The sequence below is a fragment of the Hydra viridissima genome, unplaced genomic scaffold (assembly GCF_058129835.1).
Source record: "Hydra viridissima isolate aposymbiotic clone 2 unplaced genomic scaffold, HvirCarnegie_v1 scaffold_11, whole genome shotgun sequence".
Lineage (NCBI taxonomy): Eukaryota > Metazoa > Cnidaria > Hydrozoa > Anthoathecata > Hydridae > Hydra > Hydra viridissima.
In genome coordinates, this window is record NW_028324310.1 from 46,359 (window position 1) to 60,116 (window position 13,758).

The 13,758-nt window shown below is 30.2% G+C and overlaps 2 pseudogenes; one reads left to right on the top strand and one right to left on the bottom strand.

The window, feature by feature from the left end:
- Nucleotides 1-13,758, bottom strand: part of LOC149881520 (uncharacterized) — a 55,721-nt pseudogene that overhangs the window by 34,000 nt on the left and 7,963 nt on the right.
- On the top strand, nt 2,681-3,616 carry LOC149881522 (uncharacterized; annotated as a pseudogene).

Below are 13,758 nucleotides of genomic sequence, written 5' to 3' on the forward strand. Positions count from 1 at the left end.
GAAGTTCCTTATTTTCTGAAAATAGCCCCAGAGGTTTATGGTCAGTGTACAAAGTAAACTTGTGCTCATATAAAAACTAATGAAATTTTTTTACTGCAAAAACTAATGCTAATCCTTCCTTTTCAATTTGGGCATAATTTAGTTCAGCCATACTTAATATTCTTGAAGCAAAGCTAACAGGTTTTTTACTACCATCCTCCTCCTCTTGGCTCATAACAGCTCCCACACCATGTAGACTGGCATCAAAGTGAACTTTGATTTTTTTTGATGGATCAAAGTGGGCTAACAATGGTGCATTGCATAATAAAGTTTTAACTTTTCGAAAAGCTTCCTCGCTATTTTTACTCCATTTCTAAAATACATTCTTCCTCAACAAATTATGGAGCGGTTCTGTAATGGAAGCCATCCTAGGTAAGTAGGTATTGTAATAGTTAGCTATGCCTAAAAATGCTCTTAACTCTTTGACATTAGTGGGTCGAGGAACATCCTTGACTGCTTCCACATTTCGTGGTGATGGTCTGCAACCTTCTTGGCTGATTATAAACCACAGAATACCACTTCAGGTTGCATGAAAGAGCACTTAGATACTTTAAGAGTTAGTGCTGATTCCTTTAATATTCTTAATACAGATTCTAAATTGCTGAAATGCTCTTTGTCAGTTTTTCCAGAAATGAATATATCGTCCAATCGTACTTTCACAAATGGTAACCTGCCCAACCTTTTATCCATTTCTCTTTGAAAGATCCCAGTTGCACTATGAACACCAAACTGAAGACGAGTCGGCTGATATAAACCTTGATGGGTATTTATTGTTAGAAGTTCTTGTGAGGCTTCATCTAACTGAAGTTGCTGATATCCTTGGACAAGTCGAGCTTGGTATATTTCTGCCCTCCTGCAATAGTGGCTAACTGATCAGTAGTGTTTGGTATTGGATAGGTATCTAGAGGGGCAGCTTGATTTATTGTAACTTTATAATCCCCACGTATACGCAACGGACTCAAAGGATCTTTTGAATTCTTTAGAACAGGCACTATGGGTGCTGCCCATTTTAAATACTGGACTCTTTTCCAAACCCTTTGGTCTTCCAAGAGATCAAGCTCTTGTTCAATCCTAGTCTTCAAAGCATACGGTACTGGTCTTGGTTTAAAAAACTTTGGTTGTGCATCCTTACGTATAGGTATGCGACATTTAAAATCTTTTAGGCATCCTAAATTATCACTAAACACTTCAGGAAATTTCGCCACTAATGCTTCTACCCTCGATTCAAACCCATTGCAAACATTAACATTTCTCATTCCTTTACACAGTTCCATTTTAGGTTCAGTATCTGAATCCAATCTCTTCCGATTAATGTGGGCACATTTCCTTTAACTACAGTTATAGGTAAACTGCAAGATTGTCCTTTATAATCTACTTCAACAAACCCTATTCCTTCTGATCTAACAAGTTCTCCTGTATAAATCTTTAACAATACTTCAGACCTTCTTAGTCTTTTTTTATTTCCTTTTATTCTTCTATAAGCTGAAACACCTATTACAGAAGCAGCAGCCCCTGTGTCAACTTCCATTCCAACCTCTCTACCATTGATTTTTACCTTAACCATAACTGGTCCAGTCACCTTCTCAGATTCCTCACCTATTGAATACAAGGCTAAAAAATCACTTTTATTTTCATCTGCATCAGCAGTGCTTCCTTTAGTTAATCCCTCATAAACTTCAATTTGTTTCACTCCTAATTTCTTCTCCTTCCTACCGTCTAATTCTTTTTTTTCTGATCGACATCTTCTTTTAATATGTCCAATTCTGCTACATGCGTGGCACTTTGAGTTGCGAAAATGGCAATTGTTTGCCAGGTGACCTGTGTAGCCACGTCAAAAACATTCTCTATTTTCATCAAGTTTTTTCCAAGTATCCATCTTGTGTACTTCATCTTGTTCTACCGGGCCTTCTTTAGTACCATGAATAGTCTTAGCATCTCTATATGCTGCTTCATATGCTCTTGCTGTGTCTAGAGCTGTCTCCAATATTAAATTTTTGATGATTAATAACTTTTGCTGAACCTTTTCATTGTTTAGTCCACATACAAACCTATCTCTTAAGTAATTATTGAATTTCTCACTAAATTCACAATACTCTGATAGTCTGCGTAACTCCATGATATATTCATTTATTGATTCCGCCTCTTTCCTATCTCGTTAATAAAATTGGAATCGTTGTGCAATAAAGTTTGGGGTAGGTTCTAAGTGATTCCTCATTAGCATTATTATCTGAGTATAAGTTTCATTCTTAGTGTCATTTTCGCACAAACTACGAATAAGTTTGTATGCATGTCCTCCGACAGTTGATAAAAACACTGATTTTTGTAGTTCTGCATCTTTAATAGCATTGGCCAGTAAATAATTTTCAAACCGTTCTATGTATTCGATAAAATCATCCTTTTCTAAATCAAAGCTTGATATATTAGCCAAATACATCATTTTCACTTCGTCGCTAATTCTTATGAAAACGTTAAAAAAAGAATACTACTGCTTTACAAGAATACCAGAACTATATTTAGTTGTAACCACTATATAAAAATCATCAGTTCAAAAATCAACAAATACACGTTTCTCACTCCTCGCTCTTGGTCCGTACCGGAACAATCCCGACACACCGCACCTCGACCCTCCATCGGAATCTGGATGACACAGTTACAACACAAGCATTTGGCAGAGCTTGTTCTGGTTTGGCTAGGCAGTGATAAACTAGCAAATTTTAAGTTTCGTAAACCTATAGCTTTTCATCATGCAAGACTTTTATCAAAAGCTTTTATCATACTACATGACAATAGAACTGCTTACATTTACAACAATTTGATATAATTAGTGCAGAAGAAATAGCAACAGTTCATCAAGTTGCAAAGTTTTCTGGGCTGTTTCATGCAAGATTGTTTCTGAAAGCACCATTGGCAGCCTCTTCTCCAGCTTAGATTTATATGCAATCAGGGACATGATCAAGTATGTGTCATTTAATAAAACACTATCAACTGCAGCAATTAAAAATTTTAAAAATCATTTATGGTTTCTTACAGAACAAAATGTTTTACTTGCTGTATGCGATGAAACACTAGACAATTACACAAGAGAAAAAATTGCCAAAGAATTATTTTTATACCCTAAACCTTCAAGATTACCATTGGGAAAACCACCTTTTCCAATCATTAACATAATGAAAATTCCAGAATTATGGGAACTGGTTGGACCTCAATGTTGGATACTAATTCAACAGCGAAATCTATCTGCAATAGAAACAGAATGGATGCAAGTTAGCTCAAAGTAAGTTTTTCTCTTAATTGATTTATTTTATTAATTTTTTTAGCATTTAAAATATTTAAAAATGCCTGTATATATATTTCATAATAGAGATTGGAATAATTTTTCAGGATATCGAGTCCTAAAAAAGTTCATAGAAAAGTTAACTGCAGTATATGATTGTGCTGAGAGAGGATTAAAACTTATCCAAGACTTAACACACTTGTGCCTAGATGAGGAATTAATGAAAGTTTGATGCTTTCAATTTCAAGTCACAGACAAAAATTTTCAGTCAATACTAAAGACAAGTTGTCAAAAATTATTTAACATGTGTTATGTAATTATTACATTGTTTATATGATTGTTAGTTTTCTAATTTTATAAATTTATGTCAAGTCATAAATTTATGTTAATTGATTAAAAAAAATTATTTTTAAATCATGATTTTAAAATAAAAATTTTCAAATATTGTAATTTTTATTTATAAATGTGCTAAAAAAAAAGCTTTCTAAACCCACAGATGTGCATAACTATGCATAACATAGTAAGAAAACTATCCCTAATTGTATATTTCTTCAGCTATCAATACCAGGCTATTAAGTCTAAAATTATGTAAAAACCGGGTTTTTTGAGAAACCAGGTCAATGTTTTAAGATAAAAAAAAACTTACAAAACAACACGTAAAGCTGTCCTAATAGTCTCTATTTTGCTGAAATATTGTTTTAATTGATCACACAAATGTCCCTATTCCCTTAAACAAACAAAACACGAAAAAAAAAATTAATTAAGGGCGTTTAACTACTCAGAATATGACTTTTTGGGGCAAAAATTTAACTTTTGTGCCCGTTGAGCGGGGTCTAAAATTTGAGCAAATAAGTTAAATTTTGTTTTTTATTGATCACAAAATACACCCATAGTACATAGAAAACAGTGCCTTTTGATTTTCAAAAATAAGGGGAATAAGGACATTTGTGTGATATATATATATATATATATATATATATATATATATATATATATATATATATATATATATATATATATATATATATATTTTAGGGTGCGGTTGTGACTCACTATAGGGGCACAACCTTTTTTTTTACTAAGTCTAATTTTTGTGTTACAACATTTTTAAAAGCTGTTTTAATTGCAGCAATTTAAAGCTTAATGATGTGTTTATCGAAATACACTGTTAAAAAATGGCATGCCGTTTTTATTTTCATACTGCATTAATCTAAACGTTAAGGGGGCTGTTATGCCCCCACTTCCCCTCCTTATTTCATTTCTTTCTTTGTTTTTTTTTTCCAATTCATTTGCCTAACTTTCTCATAGAAAATACTCACATAGTTTCAAATCACAAATATTTCCTTACTATAAGTGTTAAATTTAGATAACCTTAATGATCACCGAAATTAAAATTAAAGAACAAAAAAAAAACTTTTTTCTTAATTTTTCTTCCACCTGATTGTAAGTAACTTGGCTCTGAGTTCTTAAATTCAAGAAAGATATTATTACAATAAGTTGATTTTCTAGATAATAATAATACACAATCGAAAGGTGTTAACGTGGCTATTTATATAACCATTGGAACTGCTGGACCAGCTACGATTGTCATTTCAATTGCCTTATATTGCTGCGGTATATTTTGTTTGTATTTTATTTCTTGAACATTTTACTTTGAACTTTTCTCAATTTAAAACTGAGCCAAAGGCATTTGGCTCAATATTAATAAGCAGCAACAATATTAGAAGATTAGCTTTTTTTCTTTTTCATTATCTTCGTCTTAAATTTACAGATATGCATATGGTTGTGTATCTTATCATCTTTACCTGGTTATTTAAATGATAAACGAATATTTTCGCAGCAATAGGATAAGGTTGCTGTTTATAATAACCAAAACTGGCTAGGCTGCTACTGTGAGCTGAAAACAGCTTTTTTTATTTAATTTAATTTTTTTTATTTCCCGTTGGCGCGAACTATTTTTTGATAAATGTCAGTTTCTTTATGCAAGGATTGTGTATTACATAAATTTTTCGCTCTTCAAGTTATTTTCCAAGCTTAGTTTAACTGTTGCAAAACTTTTTATCAAAAAAACGTCGGTTACATTAAAAAATGAATACCTTTGCAAAAATCCAGTATTTTAAACCGTTGAAAAACTTAATATACTTTAGTCAACAAGCAATTTCATAAATCTTTTTAGTTTCAAGATTAAAATAGATAAAGGTTGGATTATAATGTATTGTGTCTCTTTATATCTGCTTTTATTAAGATTTACAAAAAATTTTAAAAAAATAAACTACAGTTTCTTAACTTAGCATACGTATATATAAGTTTTATCAAGTTGATAAAAAGGGATGTGAGGTTCATAAACTCATGTGAACAGATTTATTTGCTTTATGGGTTTTTGGTCAAGTATTTAAAATAATCGTCAGGTTCTAAATAGTTTGTAAATCTTTTTGTTCCGCCTACCCCTCAGATTTTCATTAAACTTTAACCAGTGGTACCTATCAATTAAACATGAAAAAGTGAAAAGGTTGATCTCCCAAATCTAAATGAATCAAAAGTTTTCAAAAGTGTTTTAAAGTTTAGCCTAAAATGCCATATTTTTTTCATGTCTGCCATGATGTATTTTATGATATCATCTTCTTTTGAATATTTCAAATTCTTTTGGAAGAAAACAGCTGAAAATTTGTACTTAACCATTTTTTAGATTGCTGAACCCAAGTTGGTAGAGATAAATTCACAAATAAAAGTTTTGCGCAGCCATTTTTTCATTTAAAAGTGGCGAAGACAAACTTTCTGTTTTTTTTTTACAAAGGGTTACACTTTCATTAATTCCTGGTGTTGCTCAACTCTCCTGGGCCTTGAGTATTTTTCAGATAAAAGAAGAGATGTAAACTACCTTAATGCAAAAGTTGGTTTTGGTATTTTGAATCATTGTAAAGACATGTTTTAAAGAATTTGACTTTAGAATCAAAATGCCATTTTTGGGCTTATGTTCCCCATCATGGATACTTTAGTGGTCCTTTTTCCTAAATAATTCAAATTAGAGAAGAAGGTGTTGTTTGAAACTTGGTATCTGACCATTTTTTGAGGTTGTGAATCCAAAGAGAAAGAGAAAATAACTTAATTCAAAATTTTGATCATCAATTTTTTATTTTAAAATGAAAATATCAACCTTTTAAAAAAACTATCAACCTTTTAAATAAATAAAAAACTATCAACCTTTTAAGAAACTATCAACCTTTTAAAAAAACAGGAAAAGATATTTAGCGATATCATAAGTGCAAATCTAAAAATATTAACAGATCGGCTTGACAAACTTGAAAACGAATTTAATAAAAGCAAATCGAATGTTAAAATAATTGAAAAAGACATCAACGATATAAAGGAAAGCATCAACTTTCAGGAAGAAAATTTCTTAAAAAAATTATCGGAAACAAACAGTCTGATGGCTAGCGAAATTAACAATTTAAAAAAAAAAAAATATTGACCTTGAAAATCGTTCACGCCGTAATAACCTAAGGATTGATGGCTTATCTGAGCTGCCCATGGAATCTTGGAATGACTGTACAAAGAAAGTTAAAGATCTATTTAGAAATAAACTGGAAATCTCTGAAGACGTAATAATTGAAAGAGCTCACCGCATTGGAAAAATAAATGAAGATAACTCTCCAAGAACTATAATAATTAAACTACTAGACTTCCAAAATAAAAATAAAATCTTAACGCTATCAAAAAAACTCAAAGGAACCGGAATATTCATTAATGAAGACTACGCGAACGAAACGATGGAAATAAGAAAAAAGCTATGGGAAGATGTTAAAAGATTCCGAAAGGAAGGTAAATTTGCTATAATCAAATATGATAAAATATTCGTCAGAGATTTTCGTAAATAACTTTAATTTTAAAAAAGTACTTAATCGAGATATGTGAAATAGTTCTGTACATTTTTTATTATGCTAGCACGTTTTGATTTATCGCACTTTACGCTATGACTGACGCAAACATAAACAAAACAATAGATTTTGAAACGCTGCGTTTCAATGCCTTCGAAACTGCTAATAATATTTTACTAAACGATTTTTACGACTCTGATGCGCAAATTTTTCACAGAAATAATTTTGATTCGAAATATTTTGAAACTGAAACTTTTAAAATTGAACTCGAAACTTTAAAAAATAGTTTTACTGCAATACACATAAATATAAGAAGTATAAATAAAAATTTTGATAAACTAAAACACTTTCTAATAGATTGCAATTACTCATTTAGTATGATTTGCATAACCGAAACGTGGTGTTCTGATGAATTACTTCAAACGAACACAAATTTTCAAATTCCAAATTATAAACTAATATCTTTTGAAAGAAAAACAAATAAAAGGGGAGGAGGGATCGCAACGTATATCCGAAATAATCAAGTGTTTAAAGTAAGACAAGACCTCTCTATCTCTGATACTGATAGTGAAGTCTTTACTATTGAGATAACGGGTAATAAATCAAAAAGTATTATAATTTCCACTTGCTATAGACCTCCAGAAGGTGATATAAATAAATTTACAAATTTTTTTAATGAAATCTTTCTCAAAATAAATGATAAGGGAAAAAATATTTTCTTTATAGGGGATTTAAATATTAACAGTTTAAACTACAAAGAAAACGCTGATACTAAACTCTTTTTTGATAATCTGTTTCAATTGTGTATCCTCCCAATCATCAACAAACCTACCCGAGTAACCCCAACCTCCGTTTCTGCTATAGACAATATATTAACAAATACATTTCTAGAAACCTCTTTAAAAGCAGGAATTATCAAAACCGATATATCAAATCATTTTCCTATTTATTTTTCATTATCACAAGATCTAAAAACCTTTAACAATACCAAAACCAAAATTTATAAAAGAAAAATCAATCAAATCTCTATCAAAAATTTTAAAGACTCGCTATCTATAGTAAATTGGGATGGAGTATATCAAGAATGTAACCTTGGACACAAAAACTCCGCATACAATTTGTTTATTAATATTTTTCTAGACCACTACAATAAACATTTCCCTGTTGAAGAGAAAGAAATAAAGTTAAAACATTTAAACTGCCCATGGATAACTAACGGGATTAGAAAATCATCAAAAACAAAACAAAAATTATATATCAAGTTTTTAAAAAACAGAAATGAAACTAACTTAACTACATACAAGGAATACAAAAATCTGTTTGAAAAAATTAGAAAGAGTTCTAAAAAAATATATTATTCAAAACAACTACAAAAAAGCAAAGGTGATATTAAAAAAACCTGGAACATATTGAAAGAAATAATAGGTAAAAACCATACAAAATCAAATGATTTACCTGATAAAATTATCGTTAATGAAACTGAATATATCGACAAAAATTCTATCGCTGAAAACTTTAATAGCTTTTTTGCAAACATAGGCCCTAACATGGCTTCAAATATTCAATGCCCTGATATCTCCTTCGAAACCTATATCACAAACCAACATCTCTGTTTAAATATTTTCTCTGGACTAAACCATGAAGAACTAGAAATTGCAAAAAACTCACTTAAGACGTATAAGGCTCCTGGGATAGACGACATTTGTAGCTATATAGTTGTAAATGTGTTTTCAGTGATAAAACAACCAATATATGAAATATTTAAATCTTCAATTATTACAGGATCTGTACCGAATAAATTAAAAATAGCTAAGGTAATACCAATATTAAAAACCGGAGATTCATTTACACTAAATAACTACAGACCAATCTCAGTTCTACCTGTATTTTCAAAACTTTTGGAGAGAGTAATATACAATAAACTGTATAAATATCTAACAAATAACAAAATCCTAAATGAAAAACAGTTTGGCTTCCAAAAGCAACATTCAACCGAACACGCAATTCTAGATCTTATTAATAATATAAATAACTCCTTTGAAAACAAAAAATACGTCCTTGGAGTCTTTGTTGATTTATCTAAGGCGTTTGACACAGTAGATCACGCTATTTTAATTAGGAAAATGGAAAAATATGGGATAAAAGGTGTTGCACTAAACTGGTTCAAAAACTTTTTACTAGACAGAAAACAATGCGTTATTGCTCATAAAAAAAAAGCTTCAAAATTACTCAAAATAAAATACGGTGTCCCCCAAGGTTCCATTCTTGCACCTCTCTTGTTTTTAATATACATAAACGATCTTCCTAAAGCCTCGAGTAAATTGGATGTCATAATGTTCGCAGACGACACTAATTTATTTTATGCATCCTCATCTATTACAGAACTTTATGAAACTACAAATACTGAACTTGAAAAAATAAACAGTTGGTTAAAATCTAACAAATTATCGCTAAACACAGAAAAAACCAAATACATTCTTTTTCATCCTAACTTTATAAAAATACCTTCCGATTTACCTTCGTTAAATATAGATAATAAAGAAATAGAGAGAACCCGAGCAACTAAATTTCTAGGGATACTTATTGATGAGAACATCTCTTGGAAATCACATATAGATATTTTAAATACTAAAATATCAAAAAACATTGGTATCCTTTACAAAGCAAGTTCTATACTGTCTCCTGATAATTTAAAGTTCTTATACTTCTCGTTCATACAAAGCTACTACATATACGCTAATGTTGCATGGGCGAGTACACATAGATCCAAACTAACCACACTATATCGAAAACAAAAACATGCTGCAAGAATAGTTTTTAATAAGGATAGACTCTCGCATGCTGAGCCACTATTAAAAAATTTGAAAGCATTAAATGTATATCAAATCAATATATTCCAAAATTTGTTATTTATGCTCAAATATAAACTTGGACTTGTTCCTTCTCACTTTTCAAAGAATTTCTTTCAAAATAGCAACAATAGATACCATACCAGAGGAACGGGAAACTTCAAAGTACCTTTCCAAAAAACTACTCTCTCGCACTTTTCTATTTCGTACCGTGGTCCTTGTCTATATAACAAATTAGTATCCAAAAATACCCAACTGGAAAAATCGAATAACTTAAATACTCTGAAAACATTATTAAAAGATCTTATTTTAAACACTAACAACTTTATGAACTTTTATTAAGCCTAAAACATTCAAAACTATATATAAAACTAACTTTGTTCCGAAACCAATATCAACTCTAATAACTCTAAAAACTGTAAATAACTCAAAAACAAACAACAACAACAACAGTAATAAATTATATTATTTATCAACACTAATAAATAAATAAATTTTTATTTATCAACACTATATATTAAAAAACGACTTTATATTACCTATTTAGCAAATCGTGTACCTACTTATATTTATGTGTATTGTAATAAAAGTAATAAAATTAAAAAATTAAAAAAAAAAAAAAAAAAAAAAAAAAAAAAAAAAAATTTTTTTTTTTTTTTTTGTTTTTTTTTTTTTTTGTTTTTTTTTTTGTTTTGTCTGCATTCTTTGTTTTTTGCATTTTTACTTTCATTCTGTCGAAACTGATGACATGATTTTTTAAATATAAATTTATTTTAAATTGAAGTATCCAAAAATATTAATAACGCAAAGCGGTTTCTCGATGACAAGACCATCGGTCTTCTGCAAGTTTCCCGCGTTCTTTGAAGTAATCTAACACTTTACAGTTTTATTTCATATAGTATTTGTTATAACGTAATCTTGTGATTTTTAACTATACTTAAACTGTAAAGATTGTATTATATATTACGAGTTTATAAAGATTAAAGAACAAAAAAAAAAAAAAAAAAAAAAAAAATAAACTTTTACGCTTTTAAAAGTATAATTTATATATTTGGAAAAATTGGGATACATGAACTTTACCATGAAACCGTGATTGCTAATCGAAAACTATGGAAAAGTTTCTATTGTGTCAGCTTCATTTCTTCAGCAGTAATATACATTAACTTGTTCCCACTGATTGACTTTTGACAGTATTCAAAGATTGTTTCAGCAGATAACATTTGACCTGCGGTTGGGCTCTGCGAACTAGCAGTGACAACAAGTTTTTAACAGTACCACCAATGTCATTACATGGCAACTCCCCATGGCTTTATTCAAAAAATTCCAGATGCATCTAACAGAAAAATCTTCCACATGTGACATAAATTCTAAATATGTTTCTTGTTTTTTATACGCTTCGGAACAGACATCAGAAAATAAATTTTTCTGATTAAGGAACAAAGATTAGTTCTTATATAATCAATTGTTTTATGCTTAACTTCATGGACAAATTCAACATCATCGTTAAAATCATCTGAGATTACGCAAAAAGAAGATACCACCGATTTCTCTTTCATGTAATAGATAACAATTGGGTGAAGGGAACAAAGTTTCGTGTTCCAATGGTACTCATCATGTAATTGTAATTCTCTGCAAAATCTCCCGCAACAATTGCCTAATCAGGACTAATTGTCTCTATAAGATGCTTTAGAGAGATTTATAGTGACTTCACGAAAAATAAGTGAGAAGTAATTTTATCAAGATCACGTAGAAGCTCAATGAGCTCACTCAACCGAAACTTCTTTGTTAATAGGTCAGTCCTATTTGTTGTTATCCTGTTGTCCGCTGTTTAAAGTCTAATTTTGCCTGTTCATTTTCACCCTTTTTGTAATTGAATTGCGTAAATATGCTACCTAAAGCGGAATTGATTGACGTAGTTTCCTTGAAAAGTTGTAAATATAGTTTAAGCAGTTTCTTTTATGAGCATATTTGAGGTTCTTTGTATAGTATAAAATGAAGGAAAATTTTTTGTAAGGAGAGTTTTTTAGAAGAAGAGAAAATGTGGTTTTGAAACGTTATGTTCGCTGCGAGAAAACAACACTTTTTATACTGCTCTTCTAAATAATCATCTTGTATCAGACACTGTGTTAAGAAAACGACTCTTTGCTGCAGACTATCATTTTAATGACTTCATAGTAGGACCTTTTAACGCTTACAGCACTCAATAAATATTTCACATTTTGGTGTATTGTACATAAAAATACACAGAATATGAAACTTTTTGACCAGCAAGGATGCAACATTTCGGACGAAGATTGCAAAACTTGGAAAACCCAATTATTTTGTCTGGGTATTGTAACTTGTGGGCTGAAAAATGTTCCTTCAGGTTACAAAAAATCAAATTTTTAGAAGTGTTTATTTCGTCCAATTCTAATTTAGTCTTTTTGACCAGGAATTTATCTGGAATACCTATTATCAATATAAAATGATTTTACAAGTTCTAAAACATCTTGCCTGATACAATGTCATTTAACCACATCAGAGTATGCTACGATGGTTTTTTTTTTTTAATGTAACAACTTCACCTTCTGAATTTCACTTTCGGAAATTGAAAACTCTTTTGTTGCATTTCTGACAGACCAAGATTTTGTGGTAAATGTAAAGTTTAAAGTTGCTGCCGTCTGTTAGAAACTCTAAGTTTTTCTTTCATGCAGTCAATAAGGTAGTCCAGATTGTAAGCTTTAATTTAATCCTCCTTTGCAAATTCTATCTTATCTGGTGGAGCAAGATCAAATTCAGTGACCACCTTTTGTGTTAAGGTAGTTTACATCTCTTCTTTTATCTGAAAAATACTCAAGGCCCAGGAGAGTTGAGCAACACCAGGAATTAATGAAAGTGTAACCCTTTGTAAAAAAAAAACAGAAAGTTTGTCTTCGCCACTTTTAAATGAAAAAATGGCTGCGCAAAACTTTTATTTGTGAATTTATCTCTACCAACTTGGGTTCAGCAATCTAAAAAATGGTTAAGTACAAATTTTCAGCTGTTTTCTTCCAAAAGAATTTGAAATATTCAAAAGAAGATGATATCATAAAATACATCATGGCAGACATGAAAAAAAATATGGCATTTTAGGCTATACTTCAAAACACTTTTGAAATCTTTTGATCCATTTAGATTTGGGAGATCAACCTTTTCACTTTTTCATGTTTAATTGATAGGTACCACTTGTTAAAGTTTGATGAAAATCTGAAGGGCGGGTGGAAAATTTTAATTTTTCGTCCTACCTTTATATGGAATTTATGGATTTTAAGACAATCTATGAGAATAATTTTAATCAATTAACTATATAACCTCGACCTTAGACTTTTTAGGTGTTTTCTCAAAAAAATCTTTTTAAGAAGAGAAGTTCTTTAAAATTACCCAGGGTGTAAAATGAGTTAATTAAAAATAAATTTGCAGACATTTTGAGCGAAATATTTGATTAAGAAGTTTCATATTTGTAAGCTTACTTATTTTTTATAGGTTGCCGTAATAGATCTTAACTTTCGATGGAGATTTTTTAAGCATTTTTACTTGCGATATTTACTGCTGACTTACTAACGATTGTAACGTTTAAATTACAACAACTGTTAAACTTATGAAATAATGTCGTAATTTTTTTCCTGGTTGTTCTCAAGATAACAGAAAAGCTCATAATGATTTTCTTTTTATGACTTATAGTCAGGTTTTTTTAATGTTCGCT